The sequence below is a fragment of the Heterodontus francisci genome, chromosome 11 (genome assembly GCF_036365525.1).
Source record: "Heterodontus francisci isolate sHetFra1 chromosome 11, sHetFra1.hap1, whole genome shotgun sequence".
Taxonomy (NCBI): Eukaryota; Metazoa; Chordata; class Chondrichthyes; order Heterodontiformes; family Heterodontidae; genus Heterodontus; species Heterodontus francisci.
The window spans coordinates 32,381,029-32,395,354 of NC_090381.1; the positions used below are offsets into that span (position 1 = coordinate 32,381,029).

General features: G+C 43.0%; 1 protein-coding gene across 1 annotated transcript in view; it reads left to right on the forward strand.

Moving 5' to 3' along the window:
- Positions 1 to 4,996: 4,996 nt before the first annotated feature.
- LOC137375180 (G-protein coupled receptor 55) overlaps positions 4,997 to 14,326 on the forward strand; it is a 104,070-nt gene continuing 94,740 nt past the window's right edge. Inside the window, exon 1 of the mRNA XM_068041946.1 lies at positions 4,997 to 5,075. The gene's annotated coding sequence lies outside the window, so the exon portion shown is untranslated. The remainder of the gene's footprint in view (positions 5,076 to 14,326) is intronic.

Below are 14,326 nucleotides of genomic sequence, written 5' to 3' on the forward strand. Positions count from 1 at the left end.
GTGGGAGCTCCTGGATGCCAGTGTGATCCAGGGCAAACATGTCTGCAGTAAGTGTTTGTGGCTCGAAGAGCTTCGGCTCAGAGTCAGTGAACTGGAGGCCCAGCTGCAGACACTGCAACACATCAGGGAGGGGGAGGTTACCTGGACATTTTGTACCGGGGTGGGGGGGGGTCACACCCCTTAGGATAGGGTCTTTTGATTTGGTCAGTGGTCAGGGACAGGAGAGTGTGGCTGCAGCTGAGGCAGGTAAGGGGACCCAGCAGGCAGGAATCAGGAGCCTCCGCCTTTGATCAGGGCTGGAGAGGAACTTATAGTGGGAGGGGGAGGTCCAACGACATAGGCAGGTCAATGAAAGAGGTTCTGCATAGTCGGTATGAGGAACTAGTCACCAAATTAAGAAACAGAACCTCAAAGGTAATAATCTCTGGATTATTACCTGAGCCATGTGAAAATTGTAATAGGGCAAATAAGATTAGAAAAATTAATGCGGGGCTCAAAGACTGGTATGGTAGAAGTGGGTTCCGGTTCATGGGGCACTGGCACTAGCACTGGGGAAAGTGATGGCTGTACCATTGAGACGGTCTAAACCTGAACTGTGCTGGGGCCACATAACTAGGGAAGTAGAGAGGTTCAACTGAATATTGGGGGCAAGGGATCAAATTTGGGAAGATATGGTAAATCAAGGAGTGGAGACAAGGCAAGAGAGAAAATATTAATGTGAGAAATGATAAACAGACTGTGACAGGAAGGGACAGAGCGTATAAATCTAAGAGTAAATCAACAGATAAGGCTGGAGGTTACAAAAATAATAAAAGGACAAAACTAAAGACTCTATCTGAATGCACGTAGCATTCAAAACAAAACCGATGAACTGAGAGTGCAAATAGAAATAAATAAGTACGATCTGATAGCCATTACAGAGACATGGCTGAAGGATGACATAGATTGGGACCTGAATATTGAAGGGTACATGGCATTTAGGAAGGGCAGGAAGCTAGGAAAAGGTGTTAATTAATGATGGTATTAGTGCAATAGAGAGGGATGACCTAAGTTCTGGAGACCAGGATGTAGAAGCAGTTTGGGTATAAATGAGAAATCATAAAGGCAAGAAGTCACTTGTGGGAGTGGTGTACAGGCCACCTAACATTAACCACACTGTAGGACGGGGTATAAAGGAAGAAATAATGGCAGCTTGTCAGAAAGATTCAGCGATAATTATGGGGGATTTAACTTACATATAGACTGGAAAAATCAGATGGGCAGAGGTAGCCTAGATGAGGAATACATAGAATGTTTTTGGGATAATTTCTTGGAACAATACATTCTGAAGCCAATCAGAGAGCAGGCTATACTTGACCTGGTATTGTGCAACAAGATAGGATTAATTAATGACCTCATAGTTAAGATACCCCTAGGTAGCAGCGATTATAATATGATTGAATTTTACATTCAGTTTGAGGGAGAGAAGTGTGGGTCCAAGACTAGCATTTTAAACTTAAATAAGAGCAAATATGAAGGCAAGAAAGCAGAGCTAGCTAAAGTGAACTGGAAAATCAGGTTAAGGGATAGGTCAATAGAGATGCAGTGGCAGACATTAAGGGGATCTTTCAGAATACATAGAATAGATATATTTCAACAAGAAAGAAAATTTCCAAGGGTGGCACCCGCCATCATGGTTAACTACAACAGTTAAAGATAGTATCAAACTTAAAGAAAAAGCCTATAATTGCGCAAAGATGGGAGGCAGGTCAGATGATCAGACATCATTTAAAAACAGCAAAGAATGACTAAAAGATTGATAAGGAAGGTAAAATTAGAGTATGAGAGAAGGCTAGCTAGAAATATAAAGGCTGATATTAAGCGTTTCTATAGATATTTAAAAAAGAAAAGAGTTAACAAAGTGAGCGTTGGTCCTATAAAAAGTGAGTCTGGGGAATTAATAATGGATAATAAGGAGATGTAGATGAATTGAACAGATATTTTGCATCGGTCTTCATTATTAAAGGATACAAGTAACATCCCAGTATTATCTGTAAGTCAGGAAATGGAAGGGAGGGAGGAACTCATGAAAATTGCAATCACCAGGGAAGTGGTACTGAACAGATTGTTGGAGCAGTGGGCTGACAAGTCCCCTGGTCCTGATGGACTTCATCCAAGGGTGTTAAAAGAAGTGGCTACTGAGATATTGATGCATTAGTTTCAACTTTTCAAAATTCCTAGATTCGGGGAAGGTTCCGTTAGATTGGAAGATAGCGAATGTAACTCCTTTATTCAAAAAAGGAATGATAGAAAGCAGGAAACTGCAGGCCAGTTAGCTTTAACATCTGTCTCAGGGAAAATGTTAGAAGCTATTATTAAAGATGTTATAGCAGGGCATTTAGAAAAATTCAAGGTAATCAGGCAGAGTCAACATGGTTTTGTGAAAGGGAAATCATGTTTAACCAATTTATTGGAGTTCTTTGAGGGAGTTACATGTGCTGCAGATAAAGGGGATGTATTGTACTTAGATTTCCAGAAGGCATTTGATAAGGTGCCACATCAAAGGTTATTGCAGAAAATAAAAGTTCATGGTGTAGGGGGTAACATTTTGGCATGGATAGAAGATTGGTTAGCTAACAGAAAACAGAGAGTCAGCATAAATGGGTCATTTTCTGGTTGGCAAGATGTAACGAGTGGTGTGCCACAGGGATCTGTGCTGGGGCCTCAACTGATTACAATTTATATAAATTACTTAGATGAAGGGACCGAAGGTATGGTTGCTAAATTTGCTGATGACACAAAGATAGGTAGGAAAGTAACTTGTGAAGAGGACTTGTGAAAGGGATATAGATAGGTTAAGTGAGTGGGCAAAGACCTGGCAAATGGAACATAATGTGGGAAAGTGTTAAATTGTTCACTTTGGCAGGAAGAATAAAAAAAGCATATTGTCTAAATGATGAGAGATTGCAGAGCTCTGAGATGCAGAGGGATCTGGGTGTCTTAGTGCATGAATTGCAAAAGGTTAGTATGCAGGTACAGCACGTAATTAGGAAAGCTAATAGAATGTTATCATTTATGGTGAGGGGAATTGAATACAAAAGTAGGGAAGTTATGCTTCAGCTATACAGGGCATTGGTGAGACCACATCTGGAGTACTGTGTACAGTATTGGTCTCCTTATTTAAGGAAGGATGTAAATGTGTTGGAGGCAGTACAGAGAAGGTTTACTAGACTAATACCTCGAATGGGTGGGCTGTCTTATGAGGAAAGATTGGACAGGCTAGGCATGTATCCACTGGAATTTAGAAGAGTAAGAGGCGACTTGATTGAAACATATAAGATCCTGAGGGGTCTTGACAAGGTGGATATGGAATGGATGTTTCCCCTTGTGGGAGAATCTAGAACTAGGGGTCACTGTTTAAAAATAAGGGGTCATCCATTTAAGAAAGAGATGAGGAGAAAGTTTTTCTTTCAGAGGGTCAGGAGTCTTTGGAATTCTCTTCCTCAAAAGGCAGTGGAAGCAGAGTCTTTGAATATTTTTAAGGCAGAGGTAAATAGATTCCTGATATGTAAGGGGGTGGAAGGTTATCAGGGGTAGCTGGAAATGTGGAATAATCAGTTCAGCCATGAACTTATTGAATGGCGGAGGAGGCTCGAAGGGCTGAATGGCCTACCCCTGCTCCTAATTCATATGTTCGTATGTTTACTTTTTATACCTCGGGAACAGCGGCAACATGCTGTTCAATAAATTCTACTTTGCAGCCACTGCATCCTGTAAATAATGTTAAAAAGTGTATTTAACCATGGACCATCAACACTCCTCTTCACTGTGCAGTGGCTGAATTATAAGCCCACGATCCTCTCCTTGCTCTGTAATCAGATAATGAAAATCTTGTTGCTTTCACTTCTTCAAACTGAGTTTCTTTGAAACGAATTTCATTGCAAATCCAATAAGTAGCTCCAACATCTCAACTTGGATGCTCCACCCTTCTCTATCACACATTCTCCTCTGGCTCTCATGTCTGCCCCCGCCGTCACCTCCCCCCACCCCCCTCCTGCCCCACCCCACCATCACTGAAGTTGCCTCCAGGAAGTATGGTTTCATCGCTCATGCCAATCACTTCCTTTCCCCTCAACAACATCTAACTCTCTAGCAAGTTCCCATTGAAGTTCCTTCTGCATTAAATGTAATATCTGCTTTCAGCAGCACTGTTACAACATGATACTTTATGCTTTATTCAACTGGGAAACCAACATTAAGAGAGATGAGGCGAAATTGGAAGTAATGGTCAGGTAACTTCAGAAGAAGGGAAGACAGGATGAGTTAAGGACTTTTAACCTCCTGGGTCAGAATCATGTGGAGTAGGAGTATGTTTGATGAATCTTGATTTCAACACAGTGTAGACACAAGGAGAGAGAAGAGTGTGCAAGATGGACATTAGAGGAATTCGGGAAGTATTTTCATGAGGAGCACTGAGTAATAGTATGGATAAAATAGTGAGGCAAGAAATGTTGTGGTGGAGTCAGTGGAGGTTGCTAATGATGCAGGAAAGTTCAGCTGCCAGACACCTAGTTCTCCTTTTATCTTGTCCAGGAGTGCAAGAGATATGCTAGAAAAGCCTCCCTATATTTGGGAGCAGAATTCACATCTTGGGTGCACTTGAGCTTGATAGAGAGTTAGGAGTTATTGAGAGAAAAGGAAGTGGTTTGGCATGATCAATGAAACCAAACTTCCTGGAGGCATCGTCAGTGGTATGGGAATGGTGGGAGCTCTTGTTGAGGCCACAGAAGATAATGAGGCTAAGATTATTGATGGAGTAAGGAATATGACTGTTAATGAGACATAAAGGAACTGGCCTAGAAATCTGATCACGCATTTCCTGTTTTTCAAGTACTAAACAGTCTCCAATAGGATGGGCAGAAAATACCATATTGGTACAGACGGAAAAAAACAGAGCCAGGGCCACTGACTGAAACAGTATTCGGCTCTTTGCAAATATGCAAATAATAGGCCGAACATCTGTTGGAGGTGCATCTGCAATACTGAGATACCCTGAGGCAGTCTTAAAGGAACTGCTGCAGGCCGCTGTCAAAAAGGTAAGATTTAAAAATATACTTATCTCAATGTGGAGCCTGCTTCTCCTTACTCCACATTCAAAGCAGACAGTCCACTATAAGTCACCACTTCCCCCTTCCCCATTTCTACTTACTCACTCCAATCTCTGCCACCTTTACCATCCCTCCCATTCGCCATTGCTCCTACACCCCTGGGAGGACTTACCTGAAGACCACTGCCAGTGACTCTTTGATGCCTCTACTCTGCCCAAGGACAGCCATTATAACTTGCCGGTTAGATGATAGTGAGGTCGACGTTCTAATGTCAGGTGGGCTAGGACCTATCCATTCAGGCACAAGGATTGTTCCCTGTGCAGCTTGAATTTCAAAACCACTGTATTTGCAAGAAGTGAGAGAAAAAAGATTTTCTTTACCTAATTAAATCTAACGTACCTGTCTGAAGTGGATGGAAAATAAAATGGGAGGGGTGCCAATTTGCTGTTGTCCAATTTACATTTCCCCCAAGATCAACCTCATCCCCTTCGTGTTTCCATAGTTTCAACAGAAACATTTTTGTGAAATTGTTGCTTCTATGAACTTATAATGTGCCTGAGCGTGAATCTAACTGTCAAACATAAAATATACCAGCAGGCTTTTACCATTGTAGCCTCCTTTCAAGATGGATTCCTTACTTTCCATGGATGGATGCACCACCAAACATGATGCTGAGCCATACAGATCCGGAAGGGCCCAGGCCCAATCCTTGGTGTGTGCTGAGTTACATGACCGCAGCATTTGGGGCACTATAATTAGCTTCGGTGCCCAGGGCTGCTGAAGTTCCCATTCATGCTCACTATCCAGTGACCCCTGCTGGAAATGTGTATCTGTGGGCATCTTTCCAAGGCAGGATCGAGCTTGGCTGTGATATCCCTGTTGATCTTATAGCCAGCATTCAGCATTAGACAGCAAGTCCATAAAAAAAGGAATCCAAACACTAGGGTTTATTTCTAGAGAGGCATAGAATTGAAAAGTAAGGAAATTATGCTAAACATCTATTGTACCTTAGAGTAATGCATGCAGTTCTGGTTGCCATATTATAAAAAAAAAATATAGCGGCCCTGGAGAGGGTGCAGAGAAGATTTAGAAGGATGATACCAGAAATACGATGGTATACATATCAGGGAAGGAAACCAGGCTGAGTCTCTTCTGTCATGCAGGCCCCCACCTGCCAAGAATGAGGCACGTTAATTTCACCACATGGACACTAAATTTCAAATTGTTGCTGGAAAGAAGAGAAGGCCTGTTACAAGTAATTGCCAGGCCACTGGCAGGAAAGACATTTTTGCATATTAGCAGACAGTGTTGGCACAAAGGAGCTATCCCCTGCTCTCATACAATACACAGAAAAGACCTGGTCAAACCAGTTGGTCACATGACCACCCTGCTGGCCAACTTAGGGAGTTTTAAATTGTAGAGATAGTGTTTGAACTGCCAGAAAGCTCTTTGCTCCTGAACTGGAAAAGACCTCCTCTCCTCCTGTCTGCTCCCATCTCTTTCTCACGGAACTCCAAGACCCATTGAAGACACATGAACCCCAAGAGAGAACAGTCTCCTACAGTGAACAAGGTTTAAGAAGAATACTGGGCCCCAACGAAAAGCAAGAATTACCAACAAGCAAGGACTCTACTGTGAGCTCGAAGAATCGTAACAACTCTTCAGATATTGCCTCAAACCTTTCCACTTAATTTTTTTCTTCTGCTCTTTTCTGTCCCTATCTGCATGTGTATATTGCTGGCGTAGGCGTGTCACGTATCCGTAGGCGTTAAGCGAATTAGAGTTTAAGTTTAAGTTTTAATAAATTTCACTTTTCTTTTGTAAACCTAAGAAAGCCAGTTTGTCCTCGTTTCTTTGCCTTATAATTGGAAAGCGGTGAATATGGATTCACCAAGGGGGAGCTAAAAAGTGTGTTTAAAAAAATAAAACCCTGTTACAGCAAGACCATGTGAAGGCTGAAAGGGAACCCTAGACCTCTTTCTCACCTGGTCCAAACACATCTCTTGAAAAAAGAATGCTGAGGGGAGACCTCATAGAGCTCTTTGAAATGATGACAGGTTTTGATAAGAGTGGATACAGAGATAATGTTTCCTCTTGTGGGAAAGCAAAACTAAAGGCCATCAATCTTGTATAGTCACCAAGAAATCCAATAGGGAATTCAGAAGAAACTTCTGTACCCAAAGGGTGGTGAGAATGTGGAACTTGCTATCACATGGAGTGGTTGAAGCGAATAGTATAAATGCATTTAAGGGGAGGCTAGAGAAGCATATGAGGGAGAAGGGAATAGAGGGTTCCGATGATAGGTTTAGATGAGGAAAGATGGGAGGAGGCTCGAGCGGAGCATAAATGCTGGCATGGACTGATGGGCTGAATGGCCTATTTCTGTGCCATTTATCTTATGTAACCGTATGTAGATTTTCTTCTGATCAATTTTGTTTGGTGCTGCCTCAGCACTAAGAGTAGGAAAACATCTGCTGGACAGGCTGAGACCTGAAACTCTATTGGGCCCAGAAGGGTTTTTGCTGCTCCTGTTCCCAGTTCCTTGCATTACTCACTGAAACCTTGTCCTTGCCATTAAAATCCTTGTTCAGCACACCATTTCTCTCCCCAATCCCAGGCTACCTCTCCCCTGTAATCAGTGTTGATGCAGATTGCCCAAGTTGCTGATGAACAGAGAAGGCTGCTTGGCGACCATCTGATTGCTGCAGATGTTATTGAGGTCTAGGCACTTGCATTTTGTTGACTGGAGGATGGTGCTTGGGGGTGCTGCCTGTGAGGCAGCCACCTTTAATCTGTGGTAGCTATTGCCTTGCCCTCCCTAGTAATCCCCTTCTACCTGAGTTGTGAGGAGGAGGAAGATAAGGAAGCCTGGAGACATGGGCTGAATGGTTTCTTTCTGTGCAGGAAGTTTCTAGGAATTTATGCGAGATTGGCAAAACAACAGCAACATAAGCTGGCATGAACCCACAGACATCTGCTGTATCACATCTGTAAACCAGTGCTTTGGAAGACTGGTTTCCTAAGGAGACAGTGACGGAGATAGTGACAAATACAATCCCTTGACTTGGTGCTTTCATCCGCCATAGCCAAGTGATGGTCAAAATTACAGCAGCACTCAATTTCTATGCTACTAGAGCTTTTCAGTCTACTTTGGGGAATATGCACTACATCGGTCAGCCTATGCTGGACTAAGCAGGTGCCAGATGCTCTGTGTAGGCGACCTGGGCAGTTCATCCCATTCCCTGTGAAAAGGCAGCATTGGAAAGTGCCACCCAGTTTCACTAACTGTTGGTATTTGTCCTGGTCTAGGGGCCCAGTGATGTAGGGGCCAAGGTCACCATTTTACCCTCTTTGCAGGATTACATGAACTTTGGCAATAGACAAGAGGCACAGTTACTAAACGTTCAAGTTGCTTGCTATGAAAAACACATCATTGGGTATGTGACACTTGCTACCGTGTCATAATGCCTTTATGATAAGCCAGTCAAATATCTTAGAAATGTTTCCCAGCCAAAGCTATGGGTTCAAGATGGCTATTTGCAGGTCATATAGCAATGAGTCATAGCTCCAGGGCAAAACCCAAGAAAATGGCATCAAATGAAGCGCATAGCGCCATGTGGATTGGTATGCAGCAAACCATTGGCATCTTGAAAGAAAGGAAAAATAATTTTCATTTATATACCACTTTTTACAACACCAATACATCCAAAATGTTTTACAGCCACTGAAGAACTTCCAAAATGTAGTCATTTGTAGGAAACAGAGTAGCCGGTTTGCACACAGCAAGCTCCCAATGTGACAATGGCAGATCATCATTTTTAGTGATAAGTATTGGCCAGGATACTGGAGAGAACTCTCTTGCTCTTCTTTGAAATAGTGCCTTGGGATTCTTAACGTCCACCTGAGGAGGCAAACAGGACCTCGGTTTAATGTCACATCCTAAAGACAACACCTTCAACATTGTAGTAGTTTTTTGGTACTGCACTGAAGTGCCATCCTAGATTATATGCTCAAGCTTCTTTAGTGGAACTTGAGCCCATGATCTTCTAAATCAGAGGTAAGAGTGCTACTACTGAGCCACGGCTGACTTAAGTGTTTCAAGGCTCTATTCTAGTGTTTGGACTAATTTGGGAGTGGAATGGAACTAGTGTATAGTTCTGCAAGAGAGTCCTGTATCATTATGACTTGCTGCATCCTTCACAATCTTCCCATTGGGGTCTTCATCTTAGAGGCTGAAGAAGCCAATCAGAAAAATCAAGGCTAGCAGGCTCAGGAGTCCAAAGTTTTACAAAACTAGGAGCATGATGAAGAGCCCGTGCCAACAGCAAGAGGACTATAGGAATTCTTAATAAAGGACAACCTCTGATAATATGGTTCTCTGCCCACTACATGCTTGTGATAGCAACCTGGGCTCTTGCATCAGAACAGAAGACTCTCAATATACCTACCACATTAGTATCTGTTAAGTAACCCTCTGAATACTGGTCATTGGTACTAAGGTATCTAACAGTGTTTAATGTGTTTGGTTGATCCTGCTTGCAATTATCACCTAAACCTGTGATGCCTTCTTTATATCTACTTTGGACCTAACATTCTCTATCTTTCTGGGTGCCACCTTCTGGGTAGGAGGTTCAAAGGTGATGGCTAGTCCTTTGCAGCAGGAGTCTTTGGGGCCAGGGGAGGGCCTTATCTAAGATCCAGGTGGGTGGGTGGGGGAAAGTGCAAGGGTTGCTTCTGAAAGCCACATGTCCTTGACAAAGGCAAGACCACCATTGCCCTGGTTGTCTTCATCAATATGCTTAGGCACCTATACTGAAGGATAAACTGATCTCTACATATCCTGTACTGCAGAGTAAATTGATCCATTTCTTATCCACACTCCCACTGCCCCTTTAATCCTCTGGGCTTCAATTTTGCGAATAGATTTATTATGTGGCACTTTATCCTTTTGAAAGTCCATGTACACAATGTCAACCACACTACCCTCATCAACCCTCTCTGTTACCTAGTCAAAGAACTTAATCAATTAGTCAAATATGATTTGTCTTTAACAAATTCATGCTGGTTTTAATTTATTAACCCATGATTTTTATTGTGGCAATTTATTTTGGCCTGGATTATTGTCTAAAAGTTTCCCCACTATTGAAATTAGGCTGACTGGCCAGTAGTTACCGTGTTTATCCCTTTGCCACTTTTTAAAGAGCGGCGTAACAGTTTCAATCCTCAAATCCCATTTCTAAGGAGGATCAGCAATTTCCATCCTTCTCTCGGCAACCTAGGATGCATTCCATCTCGACTGGGTGACTTTTCTCCTTACACCACTGCTAACCTTTTAAGTACCTCCTCTATCTATTTTTATTCTATCCAATTTGTCTATTACCTTCTCTTTTACTGTGACTTTGGCAGCATCCTCATCTTTAATGAAGACAGATGCAAAGTACTCATTTAAGACCATAGCCCTGCTATCTGCCTCCAGAAGGAGTTTTCCATTTTGGTTCTTAATCAATCCTACCCTTCTGTGACGGAAATCACACCTGTCAAATGGAAACATATTAATTTTGTCATATGGAACACCACTTGAAACCTTTTTACTGGACATTGCAAATAACTTGTTTAAAAAAGCAGAACTATCCAGCTGAAAATATGGTTGCATATTAGCATTCTGAGAAGACAAAGACTCGCTGAGAGACAGTCGAATAGAGAGACAATGGGAGTGCTCACTGATTCAAATAGCAAGATGGGTTTGTCAATAGTGATGATCAAAAAATATTGACAGCCTTGGACTTTGTAAGAGCCAAACTCCACCCCCCACCAAGTATGTCTGAAAGTCTTTGAAATCCCACAACCCTCCGAGAAGCTGTTGTTTCAAACAAAGAGATGGTCACATTGACCTACCTGCTGGTAAGACTGGGGCTTTTTTGAATTGTGCCTCACAGACAGGAAACAGACTGCAACTGGACTGGCAGAAGAAAAGTTTCTCTCTCTTTCTGTCTCTCTTTGCAGCAAAGTTCCAGGGAATCCATGGTGCAGCTTAAACTTCAAGACTACAGACAAAGCACCTCTTCGGCCTTCTGGTACCAGAGAAACAAGCCTGAAATTGTGCACCAGCCCCAGCGAGGACTCTCGGACTGTCACTTCAATCAAGGACACTACTGCAAGGATACTAAGAACCGAAGCTGTTTTCCAGTTATTACAAACTCTACTTCAACCACCACCTCCCCCCAATTCTTCCTTCTCCTCTGTATCTATTTGTGTGGGTATGCCTCTCGTATGCATGCAAGCGTCGTTCCATTGCGTATTTTAGTAATTTTAACCAGGTTCGAGTGATAAGGTTAATAAACTTACACCTTGCTTGTTTAAACCTAAGAAAACCTGTCTGGTTCATTTGCAATTGTAATGAGAGTGCAGTGAGTAAGGGCTCATGAGGTGGTAAGTTAAAATCACTGTTTTAAAAGATAAACTCTGTTACGGCCAAACTACAGAAGGGGAAAGAGGGAAGCCTGAGACCCCTTCCTCACCTGGTCGTAACACTTCTGTTGACTACTTCTTTACTATTTATATGTTTATAGAAGACTTTTGGTTTCTCTTCCATGTTAGCTGATAATCTATTCTTCCACATTCTCTTTGCCCCTCATTTCCTGTTTCAGTTCTCCCCTGTAATTTCTGTATTTAGCTTGGTTCTCTATTGAATTATATACCTAACATTTATTATAAGACCCCTTGTCCTGTTTAATTTTAAATCTCTAAGGAGGTTATTTTAGTGAAAGGGTAAAAACGGACATGAAATGGGTGCTGTGCTAATAAGACACAGGGGTCGTTGGGGCCAAAAGAAACTCCAGGGTGAGAAATTCAATGGTGTATTGTGGCACTACACAGACTTTCATTCATTCTTTAGAGGCAGGCAGCACTAACATAGGGGAGGCGGTGGCACTGTGCTAATGTCACTGAACTAGTAACCAAGAGGCCCAGGCTAATGCCACGCAGACAAGGGTTCAAGTCCCACCATGGCAGCTGGTGGAATTTAAATTCGATGGCATTGAAAACTAGTCTCAGTAATGGTGCCATGAAACCATCAGCGATTTTCATAAAAACTCATCTAGCGCATGAATGACCTTTAGGGAAGGAAATGTACGGTCTTTACCTGGTCTGGCCTACATATGACTCCAGATGCACAGCAATGTGGTTGGCTCTAAACTGCCCTCTGAAATGGCCTAGCAAGCCATTCAGTTGTCAAAGGCAATTAGGGATGGGCAATAAATTTGGCCTTGTCCACACCCATGAAAAAAAAAACCCATGGGCTGCTCCCTGCATGGTATCCATCATTTATATGGGCACTTGCAACCCCTTCCAGTGTATGTGCCCAAACAAATGAAAATGACACTATCCTGACAACACACATCCCAACTTGTTGATGGGACGCCAGGGTACCAAAATCACAGAATTATTACAGCACAGAAGGAGGCCATTCGGCCCATTGTGTCTGCACCAGCACTCTGAAAAAATCTCTTCCCGTAACCTTAAAAATTCTTCCTTTTCAGATCGCAGTATAATTCTCTTTTGAATATGTCAATTAAACCTGCCTGCACCACACTCTCAGCCAGTGCATTCCAGACCTTAACCAGTCACCGCATGAAAAAGTTTGTCCTCATGTCACTTTTGTTTTTCTTGCCAATTACCTTAAATCTGTGCCCTCTCATTCTTGATCTTTCCACCAATGGGAACAGTTTCTCCCGATCTAGTCTGTCCAGACACCACGTGATTTTGATTACCTCTATCAAATCACCTCTCAGCCTTCTTTTGTCCAAGGAAAACAGTCCTAACTTCTTCAATCTATCTTCATAACTGAAATTCCCCATCCTTGGAACCATTCTCTTCTGTACTCTCTCCAATGCCCTCACATCTTTCCTAAAGTAGAGCAGCCAGAATTATTTGGACGCAATGCTCCAGCTGAGGCCGAACTAGTGTCGTATATAAATCCAACATAATTTTCCTTGCTCTTGCACTCTATGCCCCTATTAATAAAGCAGAGGATACTGTAAGCTTTATTAACCACTCTCCCAACCTGCCCTGCCACCTTCAATGACTTATTCACATATACACCCAGGTCCCTCCGTTCAAAGAACAAAGAACAAAGAACAGTGCAGCACAGGAACAGGCCATTCGGCCCTCCAAGCCTGCGCCGATCTTGATGCCTGCCTAAACTAAAACCTTCTGCACTTCTGGGGTCCGTATCCCTCTATTCCCATCCTAAACATGTATTTGTCAAGATGCCTCTTAAACGTCGCTATCGTACCTGCTTCCACCACCTGCCCCGGCAGCAAGTTCCAGGCACTCACCACCCTCTGTGTAAAGAACTTGCCTCGCACATCCCCTCTAAACATTGCCCCCTCACCTATGTCCCCGAATAACTGACTCTTCCACCCTGGGAAAAAGCTTCTGAATATCCACTCTGTCCATGCCGCTCATAACTTTGTAAAACTCTATCATGTCGCCCCTCCACCTCCGTCATTCCAGTGAAAACAATCCGAGTTTATCCAACCTCTCCTCATAGCTAATGCCCTCCAAACCAGGCAACATCCTGGTAAACCTCTTCTGTACCCTCTCCAAAGCCTCCACGTCCTTCTGGTAGTGTGGCGACCAGAATTGCATGCAATATTCTAAGTGTGGCATAACTAAAGTTCTGTACAGCTGCAGCATGACTTGCCAATTTTTATACTCTATGCCCCGACCAATGAAGGCAAGGATGCCGTATGCCTTCTTGACTGCCTTATCCACCTGTGTTGCCACTTTCAGTGACCTGTGGACCTGTACGCCCAGATCTCTCTGCCTGTCAATACTCCTAAGGGTTTGGCCATTTACTGTATACTTCCCACCTGCATTAGACCTTCCAAAATGCATTACCTCACATTTGTCCGGATTAAACTCCATCTGCCATTTCTCCGCCCAAGTCTCCAACTGGTATATATCCTGCTGTATCCTCTGACAATCCTCACCACTATCCGCAACTCCTCCAACCTTTGTGTCATCCGCAAACTTACTAATCAGACCAGCTACATTTTCCTCCAAATCATTTATATATACTACAAACAGCAAAGGTCCCAGCACTGATCCCTGCGGAACACCACTAGTCACATCCCTCCATTCAGAAAAGCACCCTTCCACTGCTACCTTCTGTCTTCTATGACAGAACCAGTTCTGTATCCATCTTGCCAGCTCACCTCTGATCCCATGTGACTTCA